This window comes from Astatotilapia calliptera, chromosome 3 (assembly GCF_964374335.1).
Source record: "Astatotilapia calliptera chromosome 3, fAstCal68.1, whole genome shotgun sequence".
NCBI classification, from domain to species: Eukaryota; Metazoa; Chordata; class Actinopteri; order Cichliformes; family Cichlidae; genus Astatotilapia; species Astatotilapia calliptera.
This window is the reverse complement of record NC_137424.1, coordinates 15,986,986-16,006,950: the sequence shown is the minus strand read 5'-3', so window position 1 is coordinate 16,006,950 and position 19,965 is coordinate 15,986,986. Positions and strand designations below refer to the sequence as shown.

At 41.6% G+C, this 19,965-nt stretch overlaps 1 long non-coding RNA gene across 1 annotated transcript; it reads left to right on the top strand.

Annotated features, from left to right (window-relative positions):
* Positions 1 to 10,699: 10,699 nt before the first annotated feature.
* LOC145425336 (uncharacterized) lies at positions 10,700 to 11,162 on the top strand. Its single transcript, XR_013906003.1, has 2 exons — positions 10,700 to 10,835; positions 10,948 to 11,162. It is a non-coding gene; the product is annotated as an uncharacterized LOC145425336 (long non-coding RNA).
* Positions 11,163 to 19,965: the final 8,803 nt, after the last annotated feature.

Genomic DNA, 19,965 nt, shown 5'->3' with positions numbered 1-19,965 from the left:
GGCCAATAAAAAAAAAATCTCAAGAATAATACAAAAACTTTCAGCCAGTTTAACTTAATACATTAACTTATTCTTGTGTACACAGTAATTCATAAATAAATAATGTATATTATCAATAAAGATTGATCTAAACAGTTTAACTGCTATGTGCAGATAAAGGTTGCATAGCTTTAAAACATTTGCTATCCAGCAAATATCAGTCAAACTCAACACAAAGGTAACACAACAATCGTTCAAATTGTTTGGACCGGTGATCCAAATCAACTGGCGTTGGTCAAACAGATGTGTGGTAGACTTACTTTGAAGGAGCTGCTACCGACAAACCAGCAAATAAACACCAAATATTTCATCTGTGACATTTGTGAGGTTTCCTCAAACACACTCCGTCAGTCTTGTTGCTGTTGAACGACAAACTATTTAAAAATGTCGCGGGTTTACCTGGTCATATTCTCATTCACGGGGCGCTCGCCAAAACAAAAGCAAACCATTAACACCACGCCGATGCTGTTCACAGGACAGCAAGAGTAACGATCAGGAGCATCTTGTCTTCGTTATCGTTCCCCTCGTACGTGTTATTACTGCGATTTCAGCGTTTTCGCTTCACAACTAAAGTGTGCAGTTTACTTTGTGTGGACTCAGATGTGTCAGTTGGTTTGTCTTTGTTTGTGAGTGTGGAGGAGAGTTAGATTGGGTTGGTTTTAAAGCTAAGTTAAGAATATTCTGAATTTCAATTCAATCTTATTTATATAGCACCAAATCACAACAACAGTCGCCTCAAGGTGCTTTATATTGTACAGTTTAATTTCCAAAACTTGCATATGATCTTCAGTTTGCAGCTGGACTATCACATAGCAGCTGGAGCAGTCTCACATGGAGGCCAGTCCACTGCTGCCACCTGTGGCCAAGTGCCATAGCCTACTACTAGATGAACTTTTTTTTTTTTTTTTTAAATTTTAACTTTATTTACAAACAACAGTATAACATACACAGCACCGTCATTAAACCGATTATGTTACATCCTCGGTTGAGCATTATAGCAAGAAAAAAAAAAAAACAAAAAAAAAAACAATAAGCACAAAGCTAAAAGAGTTAGCACAAAAAGAAAGAACAGTCATTGAAGGATTTGAACCAAAGGCAAAAAATAACATGAGCAAAAAAGGGCAGTCATGCTTATAAAATAGGGAGGTTTTTATTTTTTTTATTTAACATAGATTAAACTCTTTAAATGGTAAATGGTAAATGGCCAGCTCCACATGTCAGTCCAGAAGGAGTGCACTGATTCACAGTAGAAAAACAAGTGATCCAGACTTTCAATATCATTTTCACAAAATGTGCAGGCGTTCACATCTAAGTTAAATTTCCGTCTTAAGAATTCATTGGTTGGATAAACCTCATTAATGATTTTAAAGTGAACCTCTTTTACTTTAGGGGAAAGAGGAAGTGAAATATACTTTTTTCTTATCGCCTTAACCTCTCAAATTCTTTCAGGATATAATTTCTTTTAACCGGATTTGGGCAAATTTCGTTTATCAAAATATTCCTGATCACTTTGTTTGTAAACCTGCTGTCACCAAATTCAACTCCAGCTATGCAGAGCTGCCTCAGTCCAGGAGAAATTTTAGAGTGCACAATATCTTCTTTTATCATTGATCTCAAAGGGACTGGGATGGCTTTCACTGGGGATTTATATCTCTTAGCAGTACATCTTACATCAAATTTCTCACAAAACGTCTCATGTTTTAGTAAGACCCCATTATCATCCATAAAATGAGCTACAGCCCAAATCCCTTTAGATCTCCATTCATCCACGTACACAGATTTCCTACACAAACGGATATACCTGTTGTTCCATATAGGGGTGTTGTGAGGAGTAAAGCTATGTTTATAGATTAATTTCCAGTAGAGACGGACCTGCTGATGGAAAGCTGAGAGTTTAACAGGTAACGAACTGCAATCAAAGTCACAACGTAACAAAAAGTCTATTCCACCCATTTTGCCAAAAATCACATTGGGAATAATGTTCCAAAAGGAATTTTTGTTCCTAATGAAAGATCTTAACCATTTCAATTTTAGTACACCATTCATAACATCAAAGTCAGTGGCATTAGCCCCACCCTCTTCATAATTCTTAATCACATCATTTTTCTTTATATAATGACATTTGTTCCTCCATATGAACCTAAAATTAAGAGTATTTATAGATTTAATTAGTTTTGGAGGTATGGGCAGAGAAAAGGCTGGATAGATGAGTCTGGACAGACTGTCCATGTTGGTTAGCAAGCTTCTCCCAAACAGAGTTATGTCCCTTTGCAGCCACATGTTTAAAATTGACTTACACTTTTCTATATTGGTACAGATATTCTTATTTTCTGTTGATGTCTTATCCTTGCAAATTACAATGCCCAGATACTTCACCTCTTTTTTGATCTGCATATTATTTATTGCTTGCAGGGGACACTCATGCAGAGCTAGAATTTTGCATTTATTAATATTCAGCTGTAGGCCAGAAGCTTTGGAGAAATGGTTGATCGCCTGCAAGGCTAAAGGAATCTGGTCCTCATTTTTTAGAAACAGGGTGGTATCATCTGCCAGCTGACTGATTATTATCTGTTCACCCATCACAGTTAACCCCTTAATGTGACTGTTTTTAATCAAAATAATTCCTCTGACACAGAAGACCTACATTCCTGGTTTAATTCTTGCTGTCAAAAAATCATGGACTCTGTGGCTCCTTTAAAAACCAGGCAGCTTAAGGCTAAACCTGAGCCTTGGTTTAATGAGAGCAGTCGTGCTGTTAAGAGGGAATGTCGTCGAGCAGAACGGAGGTGGAAAAAGGATAAACTGCATGTATCATTTCAAATTCTCAAAGACTGCTGGCATCGCTACCAGAACACTGTTAAAGAGGCAAAAAGGGAATATTTTGCAAATATTATTTCTTCCAACTGTCATAACCCACGTGTGTTATTTAGGACCATTGACACTGTTCTTAATACTCCTTTGAATGTCTGTTTGGAAGTTTCTCCTGAGATTTGCAATGATTTTCTGAACTTTTTTATTGAAAAGGTTGTCACCATCAGGGCTCTTATCACAGCTCCTGACTCTGACCCCTCTGTCTCTGTCCCTTGCGCTGCTGTTTTCACTCAGTTTGAGCTTGTGACGCTCTCCTCTTTAGAGGATGTGGTTCGCCATATTAAGCCCACAGGTTCCCCACGGGATCCTGTCCCTCCACAATTCTTTAAAGAAATTTTTCCTAGTATACAACAGTATGTCCTTGACATTATTAACAGCAGTCTGTCTTCTGGTGTGGTTCCTGCAAATTTCAAACATGCAGTAGTACAGCCACTGCTTAAGAAACCTGGCCTTGATCACACAGTTTTAGCGAACTATAGGCCTATTTCCAAGCTGCCTTTAGTCTCCAAGGTTTTAGAGAAAATTGTTTTTAGTCAACTGAAAGATTTTCTAGATGAAAATGGAATCTTTGAGGTTTTTCAGTCAGGTTTTAAAACCCTTCACAGCACAGAATCTGCATTACTAAGGGTTTTTAATGACATCCTTCTGGCATGTGATTCTGGTAACCATGTTGTTCTTGTCTTGCTTGACCTAACTGCTGCCTTTGACACAGTAGACCACAATATTTTAATTTCTCGATTACATGATGTAGTGGGTATTGGTGGCACTGCACTCAATTGGTTTAGGTCTTATTTGTCAGATAGAACTTTCTCTGTCAGCCTTCTCGGTTACGAATCGTCTTCTGCTCCTCTGTCATGTGGTGTCCCACAGGGCTCAATTTTAGGGCCACTGCTCTTTTCTCTGTATCTACTGCCTCTGGGTTCTATCCTTAGAAGGCATGGGATCTCATTTCACTGTTATGCCGATGACTGCCAAATTTATTTGACACTAAAACGCAAGGATGCCATCTCCATAAAACCTCTCTTGACATGTCTAGATGACATTAAAGCTTGGTTGGCTCGAAACTTTTTAAATTTTAATAAAAAGAAAACAGAAGTGTTGGTGTTTGGACCCAGTGGTCCCTGTGAGTCCTCCTCTGTTGTTTTAGGATCCCTGGAAGTCTATTTTAAATCTGTTGTTACTGACCTTGGTTTTAAGTTGGACAGTGATTTTAAATTGGACAACCAAATCAGAGCAGTGGTGAAGTCCAGTTTTTATCATTTAAGGCGACTGGCAAGACTAAAATCTTTTCTTTCGAGGCAGCACCTTGAAACAGTGATCCATGCTTTTATTTCTTCCCGCCTGGACTACTGTAACTCACTTTATGTGGGGGTCAGTCAGTCATTGCTCTCACGTCTGCAGCTGGTTCAAAATGCGGCTGCACGACTCCTAACAGGAACTCGAAAAAGAGAGCATATAACCCCCGTGCTGGCCTCTCTGCACTGGCTGCCTGTGTCTTTTAGAGTTAATTTTAAAATTCTTATGTTTGTTTTTAAATGTCTACACAGTCTTGCCCCGCCTTACCTCTCTGAGCTTCTTCATCCCCACATACCCTGTCGGTCTCTCAGGTCAGCTGACCAGCTGCTCCTGGAGGTACCGAGATCCAGGAGGAAGCTCAGAGGGGACAGGGCCTTCTCTATTGTGGCTCCAAAATTATGGAATAATTTGCCCATGCATGTTAGAGAGGCCCCTTCACTGTCCACTTTTAAATCACGTCTTAAAACCCACTTTTATTCCTTGGCTTTTAACCTCAGTGAGACTTAGTTTCTTTTTTAATGCAGTAGTTATTTAATTAATGATTTCACTCTTCTTTTATTTGTTTTTTATTTATATCTCATGTAATTTTATTTTACAGTTCCAATGTACAGCACTTTGTGTCAGCTGTGGTTGTTTTAAAGTGCTTTATAAATAAAGTTGATGATGATGATGATGAAAATAGACAACAGCTCAGCAACCACGATGAACAGAAGTGGTGAGCTGCTACATCCCTGCCTTATCCCTCTATTAACCTCAAACCTTGAACATGTACCATGTTCTAGCAAAACAGAGCTGTTAATGTCATTATATAGCATCTCTATAACATTGATAAATTCCTCTCCAAAACCAAAAGACTGCAGAGTTTTTAATATGAACGTATGTTCAACTGAGTCAAATGCTTTGTAAAAATCCAAGAACAGGATGTACCCTCTCTCTTGGATTAATTCACTGTATTCAAGGAGATCCAAAACCAGCCTAATATTGTTATGAATTAGTCTTCCTTTCAAAAAACCTGATTGTGTTTCACTGATAATGTTTGAGATGCCTTTCTTTAGCCTCAGCTACAGCTCCAGACAGGATCTTATAGTCAGTGTTTAGTAAGGTGATGGGTCTTAAATTGTCTAAAATTCTTTTATCCTTACCCGATTTAGGGATCAGGGTTATCAGCCCTTGTTTCGTGCTCGGCATCACTTCTTTTTTCTCTATCGATTCCTTTAATGCATCAAACAATAAAGTTCTTAGGTCCTTCCAGAAGAATTGATAAAAATTAGTAGTGAGTCCATCTGTCCCTGGGGACTTGTTTAATGCCATTTTCATGACCACCAAATCCAGTTCCTCAATTTTAAGCTCTGAATCACACAGATCTTTGAACGGCTTGTCAATACATGGGATGAGATTATGAATCTTATCAAAGAAACTATCAGAATCAGCTGCTGAATATTCTGAGGAGTACAATTTGGAATAAAAAGTGAAGACTTCCTTTTCAATCTTTCTGAAATCTTTACATTCAGTCCCATTTATCAACAAGCTTGAGATTAGATTTCTCTGCTGTCTGCACTTTTCCAGCTTACTAAAATATGATGAGTTCTTTTCACCTGCCTCAATCCACTTGGCTCTCGATCTTATAAAGGCACCCTGGGCTTTCTCTAGGTAAAGATCGTCTAATTTAGTTTGTAACTCCATCAATTTATTCTTTTCTTGCACGTTTAGTTTTTCTTTACTACAGCACTGAGTTATTTCACGAAGTAAATTACTTTCATATTCCCGTTTTTCCCTGTTCAGTTCTTTGCAGAATTTTATAGTGAATTCTCTGATTTTGAATTTAATAAGTTCCCATTTCTGTATATTACCCACTACTGAGTCATCATTTTTTATATCTGTAATTTTATGTCTAATTTTATCACAATACTTGTCCTTATTTAAAAGGCTGGCATTAAATTTCCAATATCCCCTGCTACTACGTTTCATCCTTGTTGGTTCTAAGACAAGATCAATGAAACAGTGATCAGATAGGGGTGCTTTGGAGATTTTAGATGGTGAAGTACACCTCAAAATGTCATCGCTCACTAACCAATAATCAATTCTTGACCTGCTTTCTCCATTAGGTTTAAACCATGAATAATTCTTAACTCCAGGATTCAAACTTCTCCAAATGTCTGTAAAATTATTATCACTAGAAAAGTTCTCAATAATGTTATTCTGTTGCCTCCTTCCTAAGCGAGGAGGCCATCTGTCCATCCATTCATCTGAGGTCATGTTCCAGTCTCCTCCTATTAGGATGTAATCTGTGGGGTACATAACTTTAAACTCTGAAATAACATTTGTTAGATTTTCCAATAGACGTTTATTTTGACCTTCGTTATTATGTCCATAAAGATTTGTAACAATTAGAAATATACATTCGCTCTTCAAGCTGCAGTTGACCAATGACCCTCACTATCAGCTTTATATGTTATAATCTCCCCTGGGAACTTATTAAAACAAATCGCCACACCTCCAGATCTGTTAGATCCACGACTGAAAAGAATCTTGTCTCCCCACTGATTAGCCCAAAAGGTAACATCGGCATCCACAGAGTGAGTCTCTTGTAAAAACAGACAGTGACATTTTTGCCCCTTGCAAAATAAAAAAAGTGCCTTTCTCTTAACAATTTCCTTCAAACCCCGAACGTTTAATGAACCAAAAGAAATTTTTGAGTGAACCATAATAAGAATATGCTAAGAAAATAACTTTTTTTTTAAAAAGAAAAGAAAAATATATAAACATGAGTTTAAATTGTAACACTTGTCACCAACTCAGTGACTAATAACCTTTAACTTTAAGTAGAACTCTTTTGTCCCATTAATAATATTCCACTGTATACAGTCTTACATCAAGTCTTTCATTCAACGTCGATGATCCTCCGTCCTTCGATGTATCCATGAAGACCCCGGAAAAAGGCCCGTTTCCCAGCCCGTCTGGCTTGTTCAATTTGCGGCCACAGCCGCCTCCTCTCTTCCCAGTCCTCCCGCGGCAGTACCTCAGCGAAGTGGAAACCCCCGTTCTTACAGACAGCCGAATCTTTGGTGCGACGCCAAATCTCCTCTTTCACGTGTCTCAGAGCAAACAGAATGATGATATGTCGGACCTTGTTCTCAATCTTCTTCCCAACTCTATGCACCACATCCACAGATTCTTCAAGCTTTGATATCATATCAGGTGCGATCTTGCCAAGAATTCCAATAACCAGCGATCTGACACCTTCATCTCTTTTCTCTTCTAATCCTTTAATCCGGAGGCACCACCTCATTTTGTACCTTTCTTGCTCTCACACTCTCTCCTTGAGATCGTAGTTATCTTTGGTCAACTGCTCGTTTCGTCTCTCCAACTCTTTAACCTTTTGTTTACATTCTTTCACCTCCTCCGAGTTGAACTGAACCGCTTTGGCTAGGCTGGCTAGCATCGTACTAGCTTGCTTGCATTGCACACTCAGGTCAGCTAGCTGCTCGTCCACTCTTTTTTCAAGGTAGGTTTTTTCTACGTAGTCATGATCCGTTCCTTCTCTGCTGTCTTCCTTTCCATCACATGGCGATGTTGTTTCTTGTTTTTTGAGGTCGAGTTTGAATTTAGCAGGTTTAACTATACTTGGGGCAGTCATTTTACTACTTTCGAGTGGAAACAATAACGAACACAAAGTAAATTCTGGGACAAGTTCAACGAGCTCCTAATTCGTGCGACTGCTCAACTCGCCATCTTGCGCCACCGTCTCACTACTAGATGAACTTGTGACACACATCTGCAGTAGAGGCTGAGTGGCTGCTCTCACACCTGAAGCATCCAAATCGACCCACAAACACGTTGAAAGATGCAATGCCATCAATGTGGATTGTCAAGACTGAGAGACCTCTTCCCTCTGACCCCTCCCCAAACCCTCAAACCCTCCTACCCACCTCGACATACAAACTCTGTGTGGCTTCACGTGTTCTGTTGATGTTTACATGATCGAAATAACTTGAACACAAACACAAACAAACAAAGAGGAAGACCGCACCGGAAGGAAACAACTACAAGTCCCAGCATCCTCTGTGTTTAGGGAGCAGCAGTGAAAGTGAAAGCAGGAGGAGGAAGGTGGAGCTGAGGCAGGTGAGTGTTAACATGAATATGTTTCTTCTTATGACATAAAATAATTCCACGCTGTTCGTGTCTGTGGGTGAAATGTGAGGCCGGTCGGCTCCTCTGAGCGCTGGTTTCCTGTAAGTAGAGAGGAAGTGAGTTTAGCTGAGCCTCCGTTTAGTGTGAGAGAGCAGGAGGAGAGTGAGAGCTGTGCTGAGGCAGGGTGAGTGTTAACACCGCTCTGACATTACTGTGTCTCTGTGGCGGGAACAACAGGCTCCGTCAGTGGAGGCAAAAATAATCAGACTTTGGTTTTTCAAAGGAAACAACTTTATGTCGGAAGTTCCCGCACGCTCATTGGATAACGATGTGTCAATCTCGAGCTATTAGCCAATGAGCGTGCGGATTCACAGAAAGACCCGCCTTTATCACGGGACTTTAAAAACTACAATGGCGACAGAAACTCCGTGAGTGGAGTTCAGGGTGACGTTATGAAACTGTGACGTTTGAGCCACTTCCCGTTGAACGTGAAACTGATGGTTTCTGGTGTTTGGGTCTGTTTTTCTGTATTTATGCAGATAAAGTGTAAACTCAGATGAATTATACCATCAAATGTTAAAGGAAAATATCAGGATGAGTGTCTGTGAGCTGAGAAGGACGTGAAGCGAGCAGTTTATCCCAGAGCTGAAGCTGCTCTGTGTGCAGAGATGAGCTCAGATTCCTGCTGTGATTGATCAACAGTCACAGAAATGTAGACTTGTAGTTATTACTGCAGTATGGTCACAGCAGATACTGATAAACATGTATTATGAGGATGGATGATCAAGTTTCTCACTCTCTCCTTTAAATCTCAGTTTTTTCTTCTTCACAGTTTATCTGTTAATTTATTAATGAATAACACTGAAAGAGTTTCTGTTATATTTCCCCTTGAACATCAGCTTATTAGGGCGGCATTAGGAAATAGCCCCCCTCCAAAGAATGAATAAATGAATGATGATAATAATAAAATGATTCAAAAGCAGAGCTCAGAGTGGTAGAATGGTCAAACATGGATCCACGGGTGGTTCAACTGCATTTGGTGACGTGACTAAAGCAAATCTTTCAAATAATCCCACCATCAACGGGATGTTGTCTCCTTTACTACGGTTACTTTACTTGGTCACCGTGTGAATTTCTTTGAAATGAACCAAATTCTTTTATTTGTTGGTTGTTGCATATTTAACCTCTACAGTCAGGAAAGGAGGAGATGAGGCCTCAACAATGTTGGGTTGTAGCTGTGGTTCAGGTTAGAGTGAGTGTCCATGGAATAAATGTAAGTCAGTGAACTGGAAACATGACTGTGTTCAAACTTTGTTTCCTTTTTATAATGAGTCTAATCAAAGGTGGACAGAAGTATCTCCACTGTGACTTTTCTGTGTCACCATCAGAGCTTCTGCACAGTGTTTCTGGGGCAGATAACATTGCAGCATTATGGAGACATTATGGAGACAAAAAGAAAAGCGTCTGGACTTCTTTAAGTTAAACTTAAAGAAATCCAGACGCTTTTCTTGGACTGTTGGTTTCAGTGTTTAGTCTCATTCACACACTCCCTCAGACTCTTCACACACACTGATTTGCTGACATAAACACACTCCTGTGTGCTTCACACACACACTGAGGACCATCTACAGACTGTGAGCTCCGTCTTCTTTGTCTTTGGAGCCGAACTCTGACAAAGTTAGGAACAAAACTTTCTCCAGCGTGTGAACTTTCCTCCTAGACTCAGTCTGAGCAGTCAGACCACATATTTCTAAAGCAGCACATGAAGGTGTGGCTCACACACACACAGGTGAAGGAAACAGCTGCAGTATTAAAAACTGCTTCACTGTCTACAAATATATGAACTGAATGTTTCTTTCAGGCTGTAAAAACCTTATTTATCCTCCATTACAGTCCTGCATTCAGAGCATTACTTCTGTTATATTAGTACATGTATTTTATTCTGATGAACACATGAAACTCTGAGCTGGATTGAATCCATTGAATCAGAGTCCAGGACTCAGACTAAACACACTGAATGTGTCCTGAGCTCGGCCGCTGTTCCACAGTAACTGCTGTCAGAGTCACTGTTACTGAGTTAGCTTAGCTAGCAGAGCAGCTAGCAGTTAGAGTATGAACTCTGTAAGCAGTCAGCTCGGTCCTGGACATGGTTACTGACATAAAGCTGCTCTCTGCAGCCATGTTTGACCTGCTGCTTTGTAGGACTACAGTAATGGAGGATTTGGAGGCTGAACTCGGCTCTGTGACACTTTTTGTAGTGAACTGATGAAAGCTGCGTCTCAGATGGATGTTAGTCCAACACATCAGACACGACCTCTGCAACTCTCAGTTGATGTGCACATGAATGATTTGTGTTTCCTCTGCAGGTGAAGGTAGAAAGTGTGTGTGAGCTGATGTGAATTGAGCAGCATGGATCAGTGTGAGGACAGAGAGGAGGGAGTCCTTCCCTCTAAAAGCACTCTGTGTGGGGAACATGAGAGCCAGACCAAAGCTCAGAGGTGAGATGACCATCTCTAACTGTCCATGACTCTTCTCCATGTCACAGCTCAGCACTCACATCACTGCTCCATCATTATTCACACTCATACCTCTGTGTGTGTTGTTTTAAAGCCCAGAGCTGTGGGGCGTACCAGGCTCAGCTGGACAAAACCCTGAAACTAATCCAGAGCCTGGACCTGAACCCAGCTGTGTTTCCTTAAAGAGCAACAGGTCGAAGTATGCTGGTGTTTACTTTAAAGGCTGTTCTTCTGCTGCTGAGAGGTAATGTGTGTCTAGATGTTGTTCCTGACTCTGTATTTTTGAATAAATCCTCATGTTTAATATCAGCTCAGCTCTTTTTCACACATTTCTATGTTGGTATGTGAAGCGGTGTGTGTTGGAGTGTTTCCACAAACACAGCAGTCAGAGTGGAAAGAGTGGATGTTGTAGGAGGTGTTTGTGTAGTGAAGAGGCTGAGTGTCTGTAGGACTCCAGCTGCTCCAGCAGGTGTCTCCTTTGTGCTTTGCTTCAAACACAGTGTAGGGAGGAGCTTCCACTCAGGTGTTTCAGGTGTTGCTGGATGGAGGAGGACAAATAGTTTGTCCCTTCAGTGACACTTCAGCAGCTCAATGTTCTGGGAGATGTTTGTCTTTATGAAGGTTTATGGATTCTTGTTCTTACTTTGGTTAAACTGAGCAATACATTTTCCATCTAACATTTAAAGTAAATTTCCAGGTGAATAAAAGATCTGCAGCTGCAGCCTCTGTGATGTTTCACAGTCTGAAAGTAACAAATTCAACCAGAGTTCAAACAAAGGCTTAATATACGTGTGTGTTTGATATAATGCCAACAAGTACAAATAGGTGTTCTTACAGGTCTTAATCACAGAGCTCTGATAAGTCTGGTGACTTTCACACTCAGCAATTTTGCTGCCTTTTATTTTATATTGGCCTTTTTAAAGCCCTTCAAAGTCTCCCACATTCATACAGAGCTTTTAACACCAAACTCCTTTACAGTCCTTCTCCTCTCACACACGATCACACGACTGATTTGTCTGCAGCAGCTGTGTTACTGCTAGTATTTTATTATGTGTGTAATCTCCTCATATTGTTCCTGTGGTTTAGTTTGACTTCCTTCTGCAAACTCAGCTGCTCTGTTGCTGATACACGTCTCCATGAATATGATTGATCAGATGCTGCCAACACCATGTGTTTCATGTGAGCGCTCAGCTGAAACCCTGGGTTGACTTATCGAGTTAATAACAAGCTTCACGTGACTGTGAATGCTAAAGTGAATCCAGATAAAGGAAAGAGACCCTGCTAATGTTGGACTCACTTCTTAGTGTAGATCCCAGGAGGAAGTTCAACATAGCCATTCTTTGTGCTAGCTCGACCAAACCTGAGAGCACAGTGCAGGATAATGATCATCATCTGTCTCTGTCAAGGACATTTAAAATCCACAAATAACAAAAATTATTATATTTGATCATTAAAAATGATGATTAAACAAAGTGTCAAACATACTGAAGTAGAAGGACTGATGTTTGTGTTAAAATACCCTCTTAAAGCTGAAATAATGATTCAACTTCTTTACTCAAGTAAAGGTAAAAGAGTACAGGCTCTGAAATGTACTCACAGTATTAAAGTAAAAACTCCATCTTTGAAGGAAATTTCTGCCAGTTTTTGTGCAAAGTTCCCTGAATTTCTACCTCCAACATTAATATGAGAAAATTATCTGAACTTTTATTCTAATGAATTTAATCAGCTTGAACATTTTGTAGCACAAAAGTAGAAAAAACCCAAAGGGAATCAAAAATAGCTCCGTTTGCTGTTGCCTGCATTGTAGATGGGCGGCTTTGCCTCAACACCTAAACAGGAAAATGAGTTTAGTCAAGTATTAAAGTGGGATTGAAGAGGTGAGGAAACCAGAGATCAGGTGTTGTGGTGCAGCATGGTCACAAGAATCATTTAGAAATGGGTCAAAATATTTTCTCTTCTAGATTTTTTGCACAGTCTGATGTGCTGCTGCTCTGAGGTTTACTGCTCTCTGTGCACTTAGAAAACTGTGAGGTACAAGTAGATTTGACACAAGTTATAATGGCTGATTTCCATATAACGGTGGAATACAGGGACTTAATCGTTAAGTAAGTAGAAAGTTTGAAGCCTAATCTTGAAAGTAGAGATAGTGTCTGTCTCCTGAATCCAAACTGGAAGCTGGTTCCACAGAAGAGGGACCTGAAAACTGAAGGCTCTGCCTCCCATTCTACTTTTAAATACTCTAGGAACAACAAGTAGGCCTGCAGAGCGAGAGCGAAGTGCTCTAATAGGGTGATATGGTACTACAAGGTCATTAAGATAAGATGGGGCCTGATTATTTAAGACCTTGTATGTGAGGATCAGGATTTTGAATTCTGGATTTAACAGGAAGCCAATGAAGGGAAGCCAAAACAGGAGAAATCTGCTCTCTCTTTCTAGTCCCTGTCCCTGTCCTCTTGCTGCAGCATTTTGGATTAGCTGAAGGCTTTTCAGTGAGTTTTTTGGACATCCTGATAATAATGAATTACAGTCGTCCAGCCTGGAAGTAATAAATGCATGAACTAGTTTTTCAGCGTCACTCTGAGACAGGATATTTCTAACTTTAGAGATGTTGCACAAATGGAAGAAAGCAGTCTTACATATTTGTTTAATATGTGCATTGAAGGACATGTCCTGGTCAAAAATGACTCCAAGGTTCCTCACAGTGTTACTGGAGGCCAAGGTAATGCCATCCAGAGTAAGAATCTGCTTAGAGACCATATTTCTAAGCTTTTCAGGGCCGAGTACAATAACCTCAGTTTGATCTGAATGAAGAAGCAGAAAGTTAGCGGCCATCCAGGTCTTTATGTCTTTAAGACATTCCTGCAGTTTAACTCATTGGTGTGTGTTATCTGGCTTCATGGACAGATAGAGCTGGGTGTGCTATGTCTTCTGATGATGCTGCCTTGGTGATTTTAACATCCATGTCTGCTGTGACTTTAAACTTCTGGTCAAGGACTTTTTAAATATTATTGACTCTTTTAACTTGACCCAGTGGGTTACTGGTCCCACGCATGAAAAAGGTCACACACTAGACTTGGAGCTTTCCCACGGGCGGGATGTGTGCGTCACTGAAATATCTGAGTTGGGCATCTCTGATCATTTTCCTGTGTTGTTCACTCTGACACTGCGCTGCTCAGTAGATAAGCCGTACGGCTGGGTCTAGGGATGCTTTTTAAGTAAAGGTTTAACTACAGCCAGCTAGGGATGGGTACCGTTTAGATTTGAAAACCTGCTAAATCAGAATCAGTTGCTGATGATGGCTTTTTTCTTTTACATCAATCACGTATAATCTTAACTCAAAGTGAACATAGACTTGATTGAAGTAACTCAGATCAGCCAATTCAAAATGCTAATTCAATCAACTCTGAGTTCATGGCTAGACTCAGTTTGTTGGCCCTGCACCTTAAAACTATTCCCTCTTTGTCCCTCATGTTTTTTGGATATTGTTTTCACATCTTATGTCACGGCTAGCGGGACGAGCCATGTTGAATTTAATAAAGGACCCAAGATGCCGACACTGCTGTGAAGTGAGTGAGCTTTATTGAAACGGTGAAGTGCAGTGGAGATGGCCTGTGCAGAAGCTAAGATAACCTCTACTGAAAAAAACAAAAAACTAACCTGAAACCTTAAACGGAGGCACGGGGAGACAACACAGACGAACCAGCAACAAGCAGGAGAAAACAAAGGGCTCATATACACAAAAGAGCCATCAGGGAATGAGAAAAGGGAGACACAGCAGGATTCATTGGACATAACCAGACAAGGGGAAGCAAAAGTAGACACACTGGCTGTGTCCCAATTCAGGGTCTGCACGCTTGAAGTATGCGCACTACGCGTACTACGTACAGTGCGTACTATAAGTACGAGAAGTGCGGAAGTGAGAGGCTTGTGAAATGGGACGGTCTAGCCTTCGCCGTGCTGCTCAGGTTGCCTAGCAACCATGATACTAACCGCGAGAAACGTTACATACAGCATTGTTTGACAGAAATGAAGGAGAAAAAATGTTTTGTTGGTCATTCATTTTTGTCATGACATCACTTTATTAGTTGAGTATCTGAGCCTGAGACCACGGGACTGTAAAACATGATTGTTGGGCTTCATTTCTGTGCTGAACAGTCATTTCAAGATTAGTTAGTAAATAACAATTAGCTAATGTTGTTCATGAGACTAAAATCATCTCACTGTGGTAATGTAAGCATAATATGCTATATATCGTTAGCTTCATAGCATAATTGCCTAAGTCATTTGACTAAGTCAATGACTTAGGCACTTATGCTATGAAGCTAACGATATATATATATATATATATATATATATATATATATATATTAGGGGTGGGGGGAAAAATCGATACTGTGTAGTATCGATTTTTTCCCCCACCCCTAATATATATATCGTGATATTTTGTTTGCTAATAATGTATCGATACAGGGACAGCAGAAATCGATATTTTGTTACAAAAACGGTTTTTGTGCTCAGAGCATGTTGATCCTTTTTCTGAGCAAGAATCCTGACATTCCTTCACTGTCCAAATGTGTTTAACTTTTTTTTGGCAAATAAACATGACAGTTTACTTATTTTAATTTAAGACATTTTTTATTTTAATTAAGTTTAAAACTTTTTTTATTTAATGTAAATATATATTTTGTTTTAATTTACTTTAAAATTCTTCAGTTTCTGAATGGGCTGCATAGTTTTCATAAATTGCTTAGTTCAGAATAGCTATAATTGTACCAGATGGTTGCATTCAGTTAAGTTGGACTAGACTGTAATACAAACCGTTCAGTTTGTCAACAATAAAACTGACTGAAATGAGAGAAAGACTGAGTGCGAGACTTTGATATTAGATAAAATGAATATTGATAAAGTTTAACTTTATGTACAGAATCTGAATATTGCAAAATATTTTTTTTAAAAATCTCAATAATATCGTATCGTGCGTTAAGTATTGTGATAATATCGTATCGTGGGATGTATGGTGATTCCCCCCTCTAATATATATATATATATATATATATATATATATATATATATATATATACACACAATACGCGTCAGGTGTTGAGGAACCAGGGCACCCTGACGAAAAGTGGGCTACTGGAACAAGAAGGCATCGGTGGGCAAGGGACGAAAACAGGGCGTTGTTGGAATGCTACTACGCAAGTAACCCCGGCGGAAGGGGCTACATGAATAGGATGAGGGACCTATGGATTCTTCGATACCCAACATCCACAATGACGGCGAAACAACTAGTAGCTCAGTGTTCCAACATTCGAAAGAAGGGACTGCTCTCACAGCTAGAGATTGACGAGGTACAACACAAATGCTACGGCAAGGAGGAGTCAGGACGCCAGGTCAGGGGGGAGATATCATCACCCCCACCCGAGATTGGGTACATAGCCCCAAGTGCGATAGGAGAAGGATCGTTGAGTGCCAGAGGAACTGACCTGAAAAATAGGATCATGGCCAAGCTTGAAACCTGGATCCCCCGTAGCCGGTTACCAAGATTACGTGAAGTACCCTCAGAAGGTCTGCTAGATGATGTTAATGCAGCACTACGGGCAATACCTACAACCACGATTACCGACACTAACAAGCTGATCTACAATACGGCAGCAGTGATCAGTGAGATGCTTGGCTACAAGTTGAACAGCCACAAGGGGCAGTACCCTCCATGGAGAAGGAGGCTAGAGGGCAAGATCAAAGTAGCACGGAGGGAAGTTAGCCAACTAGGTGCGACAAATAAGGTGCCTAAGAAATACAGCAAGCTGTCCATACCTGAGGCCTTGGAAACTGCCAAGCAAAGACTCACAGCCTTGGCCAGCCGCTTGAGGAGGTACACCAGAGAGATAGAAGGCAGGAGAATAAACCAGCTGTTCTCCACAGAACCAGCAAAGGTGTACTCTCAGTGGCAAGGGAACAATAAGAGAATAGCACCACCAAGGCTGGAGACGGAGCAATACTGGAAGAGCATATGGGAGAAGGATGCAACCCATAACGGCAATGCTCAGTGGCTAGAGGATCTGAGGGCAGACCACAGCGACCTCCCTGAACAGGGTCCAGTAACCATCACAGTGGCAGATATCCAAGAAAGGGTCTCCAGTATGAAGAGTTGGACAGCACCAGGGCCCGACATGGTTCACGCCTACTGGCTGAAGAAGCTGACTGCACTCCACGAGCGTCTGGCAGCACAAATGAACCAGCTACTAGTTAACGAAAGACACCCGGAATGGCTAACTGAAGGCCGGACGGTCCTGATCCCCAAGGACCCCAAGAAGGGACCGGTCCCCTCCAACTACCGACCAATAACCTGCCTCAGTACTACATGGAAGCTCCTGTCAGGCATCATATCGGCTAAGATGAACAGGCACATGGGTCAATACATGAGCGGGACACAGAAAGGAATTGGCAAGAATACCAGAGGTGCAAAACACCAGCTACTGGTAGACAGAACAATCAGCCGAGACTGCAAGACCAGACTGACCAACCTGTGCACTGCCTGGATTGATTACAAGAAGGCCTATGACTCAATGCCCCACAGCTGGATACTGGAATGCCTAGAATTGTACAAGATCAATGGGACCCTAAGAGCCTTCATCAGGAACTCAATGGGGATGTGGCGTACAACACTAGAGGCCAACTCCAAGCCCATAGCACAAGTTACCATCAAGTGCGGGATCTACCAAGGAGATGCTCTGTCCCCACTGCTGTTCTGCATAGGCCTGAACCCCCTCAGTGAGATCATTAACAAGACTGGCTACGGATACCGACTACGGAACGGAGCAGTTGTCAGCCACCTCCTGTACATGGATGACATCAAGCTGTATGCCAAGAGTGAACGAGACATCGATTCACTGATCCACACTACCAGGCTATACAGCAATGACATTGGAATGTCGTTCGGACTGGAGAAGTGTAGTCGGATGGTAACAAAGAGAGGGAAGGTAGTCAGAACTGAGGGGATTGAACTACCAGAAGGCAACATTGCAGACATAGAGGACAGTTACAAGTACCTGGGGATCCCGCAGGCAAATGGGAACCATGAAGAGGCCGCTAGAAAGGCTGCAACCACCAAGTACCTGCAGAGGGTCAGGCAAGTCCTGAGGAGTCAGCTGAATGGTAAGAACAAGATTCGGGCCATCAACACATACGCCCTGCCCGTGATCAGGTACCCTGCTGGGGTAATAAGCTGGCCAAAGGAGGAGATAGAAGCCACTGACATAAAGACAAGAAAGCTCCTTACCATGCATGGAGGGTTTCACCCCAAGTCCAGCACCCTGAGGCTGTACGCTAAGCGGAAGGAAGGGGGCCGGGGACTGGTGAGTGTCAGCACCACAGTCCAGGATGAGACAACGAACATCCAAGAATACATTGGGAAGATGGCCCCAACTGACCGAGTGCTCAGTGAATACCTCAGGCAGCAGAAACCCAAGAAAGAGGAGGGAGACGAGGAACCATCATGGAAGGACAGGCCCCTGCACGGTATGTACCACCGGCAGATAGAGGAGGTGGCTGATATCCAGAAATCCTACCAGTGGCTGGACAAAGCTGGACTGAAAGACAGCACAGAGGCACTAATCATGGCAGCACAAGAACAAGCTCTGAGTACAAGATCCATAGAGGCTGGGGTCTATCACACCAGGCAAGACCCCAGGTGCAGGCTGTGTAAAGATGCCCCAGAGACAATCCAGCACATAACAGCAGGGTGCAAGATGCTAGCAGGCAAGGCATACATGGAACGCCATAACCAAGTGGCCGGCATAGTGTACAGGAACATCTGTGCCGAGTATAACCTAGAAGTCCCGAGGTCAAAATGGGAGATGCCCCCAAGGGTGGTGGAGAATGACCGAGCTAAGATCCTGTGGGACTTCCAGATACAGACGGACAAAATGGTGGTGGCTAACCAACCGGACATAGTGGTGGTAGACAAACAGAAGAAGACGGCCGTAGTGATCGATGTAGCGGTTCCGAATGACAGCAATATCAGGAAGAAGGAACACGAGAAGCTGGAGAAATACCAAGGGCTCAGAGAAGAGCTCGAGAGGATGTGGAGGGTGAAGGTAACGGTGGTCCCCGTGGTAATCGGAGCACTAGGTGCGGTGACTCCCAAGCTAGGCGAGTGGCTCCAGCAGATCCCGGGAAAAACATCGGAGATCTCTGTCCAGAAGAGTGCAGTCCTGGGAACAGCTAAGATACTGCGCAGGACCCTCAAGCTCCCAGGCCTCTGGTAGAGGACCCGAGCTTGAAGGATAAACCGCCCGCAGGGGCGTGCTGGGTGTTTTTTTATATATATATATATATATCAATAAGTAGAGGCTTTAAAACTAAGTTAACGCTGAAAGTACAAACATCACTAATGTCACACAACTTTGCCGACATGTGGCCAACAGTGATGTTTTAATGTTCTTCGTTATTAAACATTCGCACATAAATAAGTGACGTCATATTCAGTACTTACTTTTGACAGTTCACTCTTGGCCGCTCCCTTCTGCCGTATTTTGCGGCAAAATTATCCACACCCACCGCTGCGCTATGAATTGTGGGATATATGGGACCACGAAGCGTGCACCGGACCACGCTTGATATTTGGGAAAATCAATGGCGCATTTGGAGTATGAATTTGAAGTACACTTCGAATTGGGACAGCCGTTGTCATGTGGCAGTGACGTAATTGCACTTAAAATGCGTACTTCAAGCATGCAGACCCTGAATTGGGACACAGCCACTAACATAGGACATGGCACTGTCAAAATAAAACAGGAAGTGAACACAGAGACACAATACTAACACAGTACAGAGGGAACACAGAAACCAAAACCTCAGAACTAGAAAATCTTAATCAGAATGAAATTGTAACAAAAGACAATAACAATCAAAACAAAACCACTGAGTCCACAGACTCGGGACATACATCGGCTCAAACTGTGGTCATAAATATTTTGTACTTGTAAATCAGACTGTGTAGTTGTGAACTGAGTTTTGTAACATTGTAAAACAAAATGTCTGAAAAGTTTATGTTTTTGTGTTCATTGATTTGTGTGTGTAAAAATGTAAAAATGTAATAAATGTAAGA